Source organism: Delphinus delphis, chromosome 11, assembly GCF_949987515.2.
Source record: "Delphinus delphis chromosome 11, mDelDel1.2, whole genome shotgun sequence".
In the NCBI taxonomy this organism is placed as follows: Eukaryota; Metazoa; Chordata; class Mammalia; order Artiodactyla; family Delphinidae; genus Delphinus; species Delphinus delphis.
Genome location: NC_082693.1, coordinates 55189641 through 55202687, shown reverse-complemented (window position 1 = coordinate 55202687; position 13047 = coordinate 55189641).

The window sequence follows — 13047 nt, the reverse complement described above, 5'->3', positions numbered from 1 at the left end:
CACATGCTTTTCCCCCACCTGTCCCCCCATACCTATGGCCTTGGCTTTTATAGATGTACCACCTTTCACCAAGCATTCAGGCCACTTCACTCCCAATTTTGCTTTGAAACCGTCACTGTCACTGGGTCCATTACTAGCTCTAAATACTTTTGTGACACTAAATGTTGGCTTGGAACCACTGAGTACACTGGACTTTTGTCCACTTAATGACTTAAGTTAGAAATACTGGAATAGAAGGGTACAAAGGCCAACTGGGGAAACAAGTTCTCGTGTTCCTCTCTTACTGCCTTCAGGGCCCCTGGCTCTGAGGGCAAAGTACTGCTCCTTGTGCACGTGATACGGGCTTGAACCATGCATGATTCTAGGGGTTGTGAATTGCTCTGCTTATGCTCTTTGTGGACACCTGTCTGCATCCTGCAGGAATTTGGGTGGGATTTCCCAAAGTTTTGCCCTTCCAATAGCTACAGTACTTTGTCAAAGACTTTTTTCCTTGCCAAGTTGTTGATATCTCACAAAACAATTTATGGCAACATTGTCCCTGAGAAAGAAAGTCACGTAAACGCAAGGCAGTGCAAATTCATTCCCAATGCCACTGATGAGCAATCAACTACATCACCCTGGTTAATCCCAAGTCAGTTGGCTTCAAGGTCTGGTCACCTCTCAGTGGGCCAAGCTGGCTCTGACCCTGGAAGTCCAGGGGATTCTCTGTTTAAGAAGTCAGTGCATTCTCCTACTTCTAGACATCATATGCCAAGAAATTCCCATCTTATTTTGAAGTAAACTAAACAGAAAGTTCTGGACAGAAGTGGATCGAGTTTGTGGATGTCAAATATTTGAATCTGGGCTTCCCTGGTGGCGCAGTGGTTGAGAATCCGCCTGCTGATGCAGGGGACACGGGTTCGCGCCCCGGTCCGGGAAGATCCCACATGCCGCGGAGCGGCTGGGCCCGTGAGCTATGGCCGCTGAGCCTGCGCGTCCAGAGCCTGTGCTCCGCGACGGGAGAGGCCACAACAGTGAGAGGCCCGCGTACCGCAAAAAAAACCAAAAAAAATTTGAATCTTTTTTCTATTCCAGTATCACTTAAGACTAAAACATTTGTCCAATTTGTAGGATAATCAAGAATGCACTCTTTATCAGATATGCCATTGTTGTTTAGATTTTTTTTTTTTTGACTTGTGAAGTGACTCCATTTGGGTGATAATCATGGAAAGGACTACACGCTCAGATGTGAACTGGATGGGGGATGAGCACTACAGTTTAAATGAGATAGCATAGCAGGGATCACATCTGGATGCACTGTCATTTCTCTATGGATAAGGTATCAAAGAAACTGCACAGATAACTTGTTTACTAATGTGCAGGAATAGCTGGAAAAGAAGACTGATAGGAAAACTTGATCTACCGAACTTTACAATGCATCCCACCCTTAACAAACTGAATCAGCTTCAGTGTCATCTCCTCCGTCCCATATCATCCTATTATAACCCTCATCACACCCGCCAACTCTAAGGAAGGCACTCTGCAGCCCAACCCCCTGCACCTGAATTCTGACTTTGCCTGATTGTGCAAGTTTGGGCTATTCACTAACCCTCTCGATGTTTGACTTTCCTCACCTTTAAATGGGGACTATAGTGGTACCTGAGCTCTCGAAATAGGTCCATATTAACTGAGAAGATACCTGTCAAGTGCTTCGAGCTGACCTGGCTTTGCAGCAAGCCCTCTGTCCATGTTAATCATTACCATTAGCTGTTTATAGTGATAGGGGAGGCAGTGTCACTAGGCTGGCCACCACAGCATCCTGGCACATAGCACAGTGCCTATGAATATTCACTGGGTAAAATGAATCTCCAGTTGCACAAACATAGCTCATCCCCAGCTCCCAACCCCGACCATCATCATCTCTTGTCTGGATTCTGAAATAGGGTCCCAACCAACGTTCCTACTTCTATCCTTCCTCCCCTCCAGTCCAGCTAGAGGGGTCTTTTCCAAACTTACGTCAGGTCATGTTGCTCGTATGGTCCCCATCTCCCTTGGAATAACAACTATAGTCCTTGCAAGGTACATGAAGACCCTACGTGGCTTGGCTTCCTATTATCCACCTAAGCTCACCTTCCACTCCTCTACCCTTGCCCACTCGGCTCTAGCCACACTGTCCTCTGTGATACTCCTCAAACACAGCAGGAATGCTTTTTCTTTAGGGAGTTTACTATAGCTGTTCCTTCTACCACTGTTTCCAGAGATAATTGCTAAGTCTATCCCCTCCTTCATGTCTTGTTCTAAGGCCACCTTCTCAGTAAGGCCTACATAGATCACCTATTTAAAATTGTAACCTCATCACAAGAAAGAAAGAAGAAAGAAAAGAAAAGAAAAGAAAAGAGAAGAGAAGAAAAGAAAAGAAGAAAGAGAAGATAAGAGAAAAGAAAAGAAAAGCAGGGACTTCCCTGGTGGTCCAGTGGTAAAGAATCTGCCTTCCAATGCAGGGGATGCAGGTTCGATCCCTGGTCAGGGAACTAAGATCCCACATGCCCCTGGGCAACTAAGCCCTGGCGCCTCAATTAGAGAGTGCGTGCTACAAACTACAGAGCCCACGCACCACAACTAGAGAGAGAAAACCTGAACGCCACAACCAGAGAGAAGCCCACGTGCTGCAACAAAATATCCCGTATGCCACAACGAAGATCCCGCGTACCACAACTAAGACCTGACACAGTCAAAAAAATAATAAATAAATAAATAAAAAGGAAAGCAAAGGAAAGCATAGAGGGCAGGAAGAAACTTTTGGAGATGATAGATACATTTATGGTATCGAGATTGGTGATGGTTTCACTGATCTATACATATCTCCAAACTCATCGAGTTGTTTTCTTTTTTAATATTTATTTATTTATTTATTTTATTTTTGGCTGCGTCAGGTCTTAGTTGTGGCACACAGATCTTTGTTGTGGTGCTTGGGTTTCTCTCCAGCTGTGGTGTGTGGGCTCCAGAGCATGTGGGCTCTGTAGTTGTGCCCCACATGCTCAGTAGCTGCATCACGCAGGCTTAGTTGCTTCGTGGCATGTGGGATCTTAGTTCCCAACCAGGGATCCAACCCCAGTCCCCTGCATTGGAAGGGGGATTCTTAACCACTGGACCACCAGGGAAGTCCCTCATCAAGCTTTATATTTAAATATGTACAGCTTTTTGTATGTCAATTATATCTCAACAGTTTTTTTTTCAAAAGCAAAAAAATAAAATTGCAACCTCGTCTATGGTCACCCCCAGCAATCCTAACCCCCTTACCTTGCTCTGATTTTCTTTAACTTAACACCTGACTTGAAGCTTTAGTTAACTTATTTATTATTATTATGTTTACTGTTTATTTTCTGACTTTCTCTTTTAGAATGCTAATGCCACAAGCACAGGGACCCTTGTTTATTCACTGATATATTCCCAAGTGCTTAGAACAGTACCATGTGGCACATACAATTAATAAGTATTCTTGAATAAATGGTTCCATATGCATGCATATGTACAGCTGTGCATAGTTTTAGTTTGCAGTTACTACGGGATGGTAAAGTTAACAGGAAACCAAGTCTTCCAGGTGAGAAAAGCAAAGACCTCTTCACTTGCAGTTTTGACATAATGCCCTAGCTAGATTTCATCTAAGTGGATCTTTTCAACAGAAGGGGCGTGATACAAAGCCCCATCTCTGTGCAGCCTCAACATTGTCTTTGGCAGTTTGGATGCTCTGCCGCCTAGGCGTGGCCCCGCACACGTGGGCCTGATAGAATGTCCCAATTAGTTATCAGATGTGCCTGAGCGGCTCTGGGGACGAGCTTGTCTGTTCAGGTCTCACCAAAGAAAAAATAGTTTCTCACTAGCAGTTCGACTGAAATCCTCCTTGGACTGTCTCAATCCTTCTGCAGCTCAAAAAAGCACTCTCCCTCATAGTCTCTTTTGTCAAACTTTTCCCCTATTGATTGCTAAAAACAAACTTATAATTTCTTAATTTATGACTACAGTGCTAATTTTGACTGAATATTTCAGCCCTATTCCAACTATTCTGTGGTATATATAATAATTTTTGTCTTACTTATATTGGAAATAAACTATATCAGGAATATGTTACTGTATAACATATGTTATATGTTATATGTTATATTATGTTATATTCAGTATATTCAGTATGTCATGAATGTCAGTATGTCATGAATATATTATATTCAGTATGTCATATTCAGTTTACAGGACAGATCTGGGTTCAATATATGAAGATTTAATAAACAGATTATCAAGCTATAGAATGGGCTGACTCAATATAAAAAATTTCCTAATCATTGGAGATTATTTATATGAAATGTCCAGAAAGGCAAATCTATAGAGACAGAGAGGAAACTAGCAGGTGCCTGGGGCCAAAGGTGGGAATGGGGAGTGACTGAAAGTACGGACAATGTTTCTTTGAGGAGTGATGAAAATAATATTATATCGTACTACTCTGTTAATTTACTAAAAATCAATGAATTATACACTAAAATGGGTGAATTTTATGGCATGTGTCTTAGTTTGCTAGGACAAAATACCACAGACTGGGTGGCTTAAACAATAGACATTTATTTTCTGACAATTCTGGAAGCTGAAGTCTGAGATCAAGGTGTCAGCAGAATGGATTCCTTGTGAGGGCTATAAGGGAAGGAGCTGTTCCAGGCCTCTCTGCTTGACTTGCAGATGGCCATCTTCTCCCTTTATCTTTACGTCATCTTTTTTTTCCCTTTTTTAAAAACATTAATTATTATTTTTGGCTGCGTTGGGTCTTTGTTGCCACACGCGGGCTCTCTCTAGTGCAGTGAGCGGGGGCTACTCTCTGTTGCAGTGCGTGGGCTTCTCATTGCTGGGGCTTCTCTTGCTGCAGAGCACGGGCTCTTGGCACGTGGCCTCAGTAGTTGTGGCTCACCGGCTTAGTTGCTCCGTGGCATGTGGGATCTTCCTGGACCAGGGCTTGAACCCATGTCCCCTGTGTTGGCAGGCAGATTCTTAACCACTGCACCACCAGGGAAGTCTCGTTACATCATCTTCCCTCTGTACATCTGTCGCCAAATGTCCCCTTGTTATAAGGACACCAGTCATATTGGTTAGGGTCTATGGTAATGACCTCATTTTAATCTAATTACATCTTTAAAGACCTTATCTGTGGGGCTTCCCTGGTGGCACAGTGGTTGAGAATCCGCCTGCCAATGCAGGGGACGCGAGTTCGTGCCTCGGTCCGGGAAGATCCCACATGCCACGGAGCGGCTGGGCCCGCGAGCCATGGCCGCTGAGCCTGTGTGTCCGGAGCCTGTGCTCTGCAACGGGAGAGGCCACAGCAGTGAGAGGCCCACGTACCGCAAAAATAAACAAACAAACAAAGACCTTATCTGTGGATACAGTTCCATTCTGAGGTACTGGGGGTTAGGACTTTAACCTATGAATTTGAGGGGTGAAGTGGGGGACACAATTCAGCCCATAACAATATGTAAATTATACTTCAATAAAGCTGTTTTTAAAATATATCAATTGAGCACTTATTAGGTTCTAGGTACTATGCTAAGTATTTTATATATATCATCTCATTTGATCTTCTCAATAACACTATGAGGTAAGTATAACTATGCCCACTTTAAACATGAGTAAAGTAAGACACAGAGAAGTAAATAATTTGCCTGTGATCACAAAACCAGTAAGCAATGGAGCCATGATTCAAAGATTCAAACCTCGTAGTCCGACTTCAGAGCCAGCACTTTTAATCCTTATGGTAACACCCAAATGTGCTGGGCAGTCAGGCCCTTTAAATCATTCCCCTGAAATCAGTTTTATAATTTCAGTTATGCAAGAGAATACTGAGGCTCAGAGAAATTAAGCACCTGTCCCAGTTCACACAGTCCATATTGGGCTTTCTCCAAAACCCAAGTCATTTCTAAATATTATGGTATTTCTAATTATGTGTAACTGTGGCTCTCACCATTTGGGATGGGAGAGCTCTAGGGCAAGAAAAAGCTTCTTAGCACACAATAGATGCTCAATAAATAGTTGTGGAATGAATGAGAATATATTGAAAGGGGCTGGTCTGTAGTTTTAATGTCAGTGATGGACAAAGAAATATGCTATGCTGGAGACCTGAGCTGCCTCCAGCCTGAAATTCTGGAGATGACTTGGGCTGCAAGTCGATTGTCTTGCATGTGAAATTCTTGATACAAACTCCAGAAGTCACCTCTCAGCTGAATTCCTTTGTATGGGGAAATGGGCACCCTCATAGTCTGCTGGTGCAAGTGCAAACTGGGGAGAAGTTTTCTTGAGCAACCTGACAACATGTATCAAAAGCCTTAAACACACACACACACATGCACACGCACACACACCCACACCCCTTTATGTCCTGATAATTCCTCATCTAAGAATATATAACTGTTAAGAAAAAAACTGGAAACAATCTAATCTAAGTATCCAATAGTAAAAGAATATGGTACAGTCATAGAATGGAATAATGTGCAGTCCTTACTTACGGTGTTGCTTTTTATTATTGTTCTAGATAAAGTTCATGCTATATAATATTAAGTGAAAAAAGAAAGAAATCAGACCAGTTGCATGGCAGTTCACAAAAAAAGAAACTCAAATGGCCAATAAGTATATGAAAAGATATTCATTCTCACTCAGAATTGAAAGAAATGTAATTCAAAACAATGAAATATTTTTCACCTAAGACTGATGAAGAGTTGGCCAGAGAGTAGGGAAACACTCTAATGCACAGTTGTAGAAAGTATAAATTGGTACAAACTTTTGGGAGAAATTTGGCACTATCACTAAAATTTAAAAATACATATACCCAGGGTATTCCCTGGGGGTCCAGTGGTTAGGATTCCGCATTTCCACTGCAGGGGGCATGGGTTCGATCCCTGGTTGGGGAACTTAGATCCCCCATGCTGCGTGGTGTGGCCAAAAAATAAATTGCTTTAAAGTGATTAAAAAAAAAAATACATACACCCTTTTTGGATCTAGCAATATTACTTCTAGCAATTTTACTCTGTCCTATAGAAATACATATATATGCAGAGATGTTCATTATAGCACTAACTGTAGCAGCAAAAAACTTGGAAACAAGTTAAATGTTCATCAATAGCCAAATGATTAAATATATGGTGGAATATTCAAAAAAGTGAAACATAGGCAGCTCTCAAAGTAAATGATGTAGATCTCTATGACAAAGACACTTACATTAGTTAAGGTCCAGCCAGGAGCATAAAAGTCATGTCAGACAATGCAACAGAGGGAATTTAACATAGGAATTAATCGCAAAAGTTTAGAGGCTAATTATTTTATATCTAGAAGGTGGTGATCCAGAGACACAGGCAGCCCTGCAGGCAAGGCACAGGCAGGTGGAGAGTTGAGAGGGCAGAATCAAGATTACTCTAAGGCCATTTCTTCTACTCTTTCTGCTTTTCCTTGTGTATCAACTTCAATTTCTCTCTGTACACAACTTTGAAATTCCTCTCCATGCACATAGCTGCACCAGTTTTAGTTCAAGCATCAGTGATGGTTGAAGATAATCCCAGGAGATAATCTGATTCAGACTGGGCTAAGCATCCACCCAAATCCAATCATCTCTAGCCAGGGGGAAGGGCCACAGGACTCACCTCTGTGAGTAGCGACTGCAGTTCTCACCAGAGGAGCCTAGGTTGGGAAAAGACTGTCTACCCTTGACAACATGGAAAACTGGATTGGTTCTGATGCTATCAAAGGAGGGAATTCATGATGGGGAGAGGATAGGGATGGAAGATGATAACTTAAGTTTTGGACATGTTCAACTGAGATGCCCACAGAACATCCAAATATATTGTTTAGGAAGTAAATGAATGTAAAGTCTGGAGTTCAGCATGGGAATTTGGACTAGAAATCCAGGCTTCAGACGGTCAGCATAAAAACTGTATTTGAAGCCATGGGTACATGAGAAAAAAATTGCTGGTTCAAGATACAATTCTAGAGACTAAAAAATATAGAATAAACAGAGGAAGAGGAAACACTAAAAGAAACTAAGGAAAATTGACCAAAGGACTGGTATATAAAAAAAGAAACAACACAGAAAAAATAACATGGAAAGAGGAAAGAGAGAAGTTTCAAGGAAAAGAAAGTGGTGACTTCTACTAAATAAGATAAACCCGGAAAACCGCCCAGTTGGATATGGCCCCAAGGTCTCTGATGAGGGGCATCAAAGTGAAGGAAAACACAAAACTGCAATGAGTTTAGGAGGTTAGGAAGTGAATTCCTCATGATTTAATGCTTTTGTAGTCACCCATGAGACAGCAAGGTGACAAGCCTTGGTGAAATTAAATTGAAGGAATAAGTCCGTGTGCTTTTGCATCACAGTTCTTCAGCAAATCTGCTTTGTATAGAGTAACTTGGACTAACCTAGTCAACTGGGGACATTACAGGCCATGGGGATATTTAAGGCCCAATCTCAGGTTTTTATTCCGAATTTGCAGAAAAAATCCTAGAGCTCCCTCTTGGGGTTGGCCACTCTTGTATATTCCTAGTCTTAGAAATACTAAAAGGATCAGCAAACTGTGGCCCTGGGGCTGCATCTGGCCCTCTGCCTGTTTTTGTATGGCCTGTGAACTAAGGATGTTTTTCATCATTTTTCAATGATGAAAAACAATGAAGGAACATTCAAATTTCAGTGTCATTAAAGACATTTTCATTAGAAGACAGTGCTCATTTGTTTCAGTATGGCTACTTTCATGCTACAATAGCAGAGCTGAGTAGCAGTGACAGAGGATGTATAGCCTGCAAAGCCTAAAATATTTACCATCTAGTCCTTTTCTGAAAACATTTGTGGACCCCTACTCTAGAAGAGTGGAGAGGGTGGTCCTGGGACTTTAGGTTGCCTTTTAGAGATATAAAAATAGCTTAGTTCTGGTCACGAAACCTCAGTAGAAAACAAACTATAAATCTGTCTAATCTCTGAAAATCTTAAGTATAGGAACAACCCCAGCATAATTAGACCCACATAAATGCCTCCATTTTAGGCCAAATCCAAGTGTTTCCACCTGACTTATTTGTGCTTCTTTGTGATATCTGGAGACAGAGCTGGGCAAGACTCTGTGCCTAGCACTGGGACAGGCTAGAGTAGATGAAGGGAAAGCCAAGATCTGCAACTAGGCTTGTGCCTTGGTGTGGAATAGATCCCGGTGCAGGTGCTGGAAGTTAAGTGGCAGAGAACAATAAAATGACAGCGACCATTTATTGAGCACTTCCTGTATGGTAGGCATGCCAAGTGCTTTACATTCTATTATCAAGACAAACAAAACTAACTCCCTGCTCTTTACCAAGAGTGAAAAGTCTGAAGGCTGGTAATACAAGTATAGGGTTAACATCAGTTTCCACATATTTATATATATATGTATAGTTTCCAAGCGGGAACCAGGAGTTCATCAATTCCAGTTTACCCTTTTGAGGTATGTGAACTACAACACAAAAGAGAAGGAAGCAAGATGCCATGGTACTTCAGAGGAAGATGAACTTACTTGGGAGTGGGAAAGGGAAATTTAAGCCTGGAAGAAAGGAAATATTTTAACAAAGGAAGATGGAGGGTGTGAAACAGGAGAGTGCAGGGTACATTTAAGGAACAGCATGCAGATTCTACTCGTTGAAAAGGAGGGTGTGTATAGACTAATTTTTTAACTTACAGATTTATTTTCACTTTGTCATAAAGGCCCTTCCAACCATGCCCATCACAGGTTGGGGTGGGGGCAGTCTTCTTAGGTTCAACTACACATTGACTCACAACTCGAGTGTAGACCACACTTGGATACTCCAAAGGGTACAGAGCAGGAACCACAGATGTCTGCCAGGGTGTGGGTGAGCACCCCCAGGATTCCTGGTGGTAGACCCCTGAGCAGTGCAGCTTAGACTCAGGGAAGCAAGGCAACCATCCTGCAAGCATGGAAGCTGCCTTGGTTTACAGGCATCACTCCCTACAGGAGCTGATATCTCTTGTAACAACTTCATAGGCATAGCTTCCAGGTTTCTAATTACTAGAGTCACAGCATTCAGGGAAATCCAAAGATAGGACTTCCTGCTAGGGATTGAGAAGTTCTCTCACTCCAGATGTATTTTACCAAACAGGGGTCATTTATCCTATGTGCAGTGTTGCCTAGCAGCATGGTTGACACATTATCCTTATCAAGTTGCCTGAGAAACAGAACTAGAAAGTTAACCAAGGGTCTAATTGTCAAGCAGGAAGGGGAAAGGTTTTGTTAACATTTTACCCATCTTCCCCAACGCCCAATCCAATTTCAGTGCTTTCCTCAAAAGTAACTCCTGTTAATAACCTTTCTAAAAATTTACATAAAATTGTGTACGTATCTGTAGGCATTTAGTTTACATCCAAGTTTTCACTATCAAAAACAATGAATATCTTTATGTACACATGAGAGTATTTCCTAGCAGTGAAATTATTTGATTAAATGATAAACGTAAAATTCTTATAAATTGCTGTTAATCTTACTGCACACCAGCAATGTATGAGTACCAATTCCCCTTCACTCTCTGTGACACTGTGTATTAGAAATCTTTAAATTTTGTCATTATAATGAATGAGAAATGGTCTTGTATTAATTTGCATTTCTCTGAATACTGCTGACTTCACACATCTTTTCAAAGGTTTGGCCACCATTTGATTTTTCCTTTTCTGAATTACTTAATTATATTTTTTGCCCATTTTTCTATTGCGTTGACTTAACCTTTTTTATTGATTTGTGGGTAATACATATATTATTATATAACCTATATTATATACTACTTATATATTTCATATTATATAGTATATATAATAGTATACATATTACTGCATATATATACAATACTCCATCTATATTACTACATATTTTCTATATATTACTATAGCATATATATTGAAGTAGTGTTTATATATACACACATAAATATTTTATTTGAGTATTAACAGATATGTAATGGGAACTATTAACAATTTTTGATCGGGGAAGCTTGGTGCTGGGAGTGATTAAATGTTGGGGCTTTGGAGTTAGACCTGAGTCTCAGCTCAAATGCTTCCTTGTATATGTGACTATGGGCAAAGCATTTAATCTCCTTGAACCTAGGTTTTCTTATTTGTTAAGTAGGGATAATAACATGCATTCACTGGGTTACCTTTAGCTAAGTGTGGGGCCATTAAGTCTTCAGTAAATGGTAACACTTAGCATTATTATTTTTTAAATTGAGATATAATTCACACACCATAAGGCATACAAGTTTTAGTATATTCACAAGGTTGTGCAACAATCACCACTATCTAACGCCAGAACACTTTCATCACCCCCCAGAAGAAATGGTTTCCTCATCACTCCCCACCTCCCATACCCCTATCCCCTGGTAACCCCTAATCACTTTCTACCTCTGTGGATTTGCCTATTACGGACACTTCACATAAGTGGACAATACAATATGTGGCTTTTGTACCTGGCATCTTCCATCTAGCATAATGTTTACAAGATTCACCCATATTGTAGAAGATTTCTGCATTTCATTCATTTTTATTCTGAATAATAACCCATTGTATTGATATACCACATTTGATTTATCCATTCATCAGCTGATGAACATTTGTGTTGTTTCTACTCTTGGTTATTATGAATCATGCTGCTGTAAATATTCAGGTTCAAGTTTTTGTGTGGACCTTTGTTTACAATTCTCTTAGGTATATAGCTAGGAGTAGAACTGCTAGGTCATATAGTAACTCTATGTTTAACTTTTCTGGAACTCCCAAATGTTTTCTTTAGCAGCTGTACCATTTTACATTCTCACCAGCAACATATGAGAGTTTCAATTTCCTCACATCCTCACATCCTTGTAAACACTTGTTATTGTCTGAGTCTTTTATTACAGTGATCCTAGTGGGTTCTGATTTCCGTAGTGACAAATGATTTTGAGCACCTTTTCATGTGCTTATTGGCCATTTATATTTCTTCTTTGGAGAAATGTCTATTCAAATATTTTGCCCAATTTTTAATTGGTTGCTTTTGTAAGATATATAGTTTGCAAGTATTTTTCTCCCATTCTGTGGGTTGTCTTTTTACAATCTTGATAGTGTCCTTTGAAATATAAAAGTTATTAATGATACAGTCCAATTTATCTATATTTTTCTTTAGTTACTTGAGCTTTAGGTGTCATATTCCTAAGTATTTTATCCTTTTTGATGCTATTATAAATGGAATTGTTTTCTTAATTTTACTTCCAGTTCATTGCTAGTATATAGAAATATAGGGCTTCCCTGGTGGTGCAGTGATTAAGAATCCACCTGCCAATGCAGAGGACACAGGTTGGAGCCCTGGTCCGGGAAGATCTCACATGCCACAGAGCAACTAAGCCCATACACCACAACTACTGAGCCTGCGCTCTACAGCCCACGAGCCACAACTACTGAGCCCGCGTGCTGAAACTACTAAATCCTGTGTGCCTTGAGCTTGTGCTCCACAACAAGAGAAGCCACCGCAATGAGAAGCCCGTGCACTGCGACAAAGAGTAGCCCTTGCTCGCTGCAACTAGAGAAAGCCCGCGCACAGCAACAAAGACCCAACACAGCCAAAAATAAATTAATTAATTAAAAAATATATATATATAACTGATTTTTGGGGGGGAAAGCAGGGGTGTGCTGGGATGAACTGGGAGACTGGGTTTGACATATATACACTAATTTGTATAAAATAGATAACTAATAAGAATCTGCTGTATAAAATAAAATAAAATTCAAAAAAAAGAAATATAACTGATTTTTGTATATTGATCTTGTATCCTGCAACCTTGCTAAACCCATTTATTAGCTCTAATAGTTTGTGTGTGTGTGTGTGTGTGTGTGTGTGTGTGTGTGTGTGTGTATTTCTAGGTACAAGATCATGTCAACTGCAAATAAAGGTACTTTTACCTCTTCCTTTCTGATCTGGATGCTTTTCTTCTTCTTGCCTAATTGCCTTGGCTAGAATCTCTAGTAACTCAATGAACAGATGTGGTGAAAGCAAACATCCT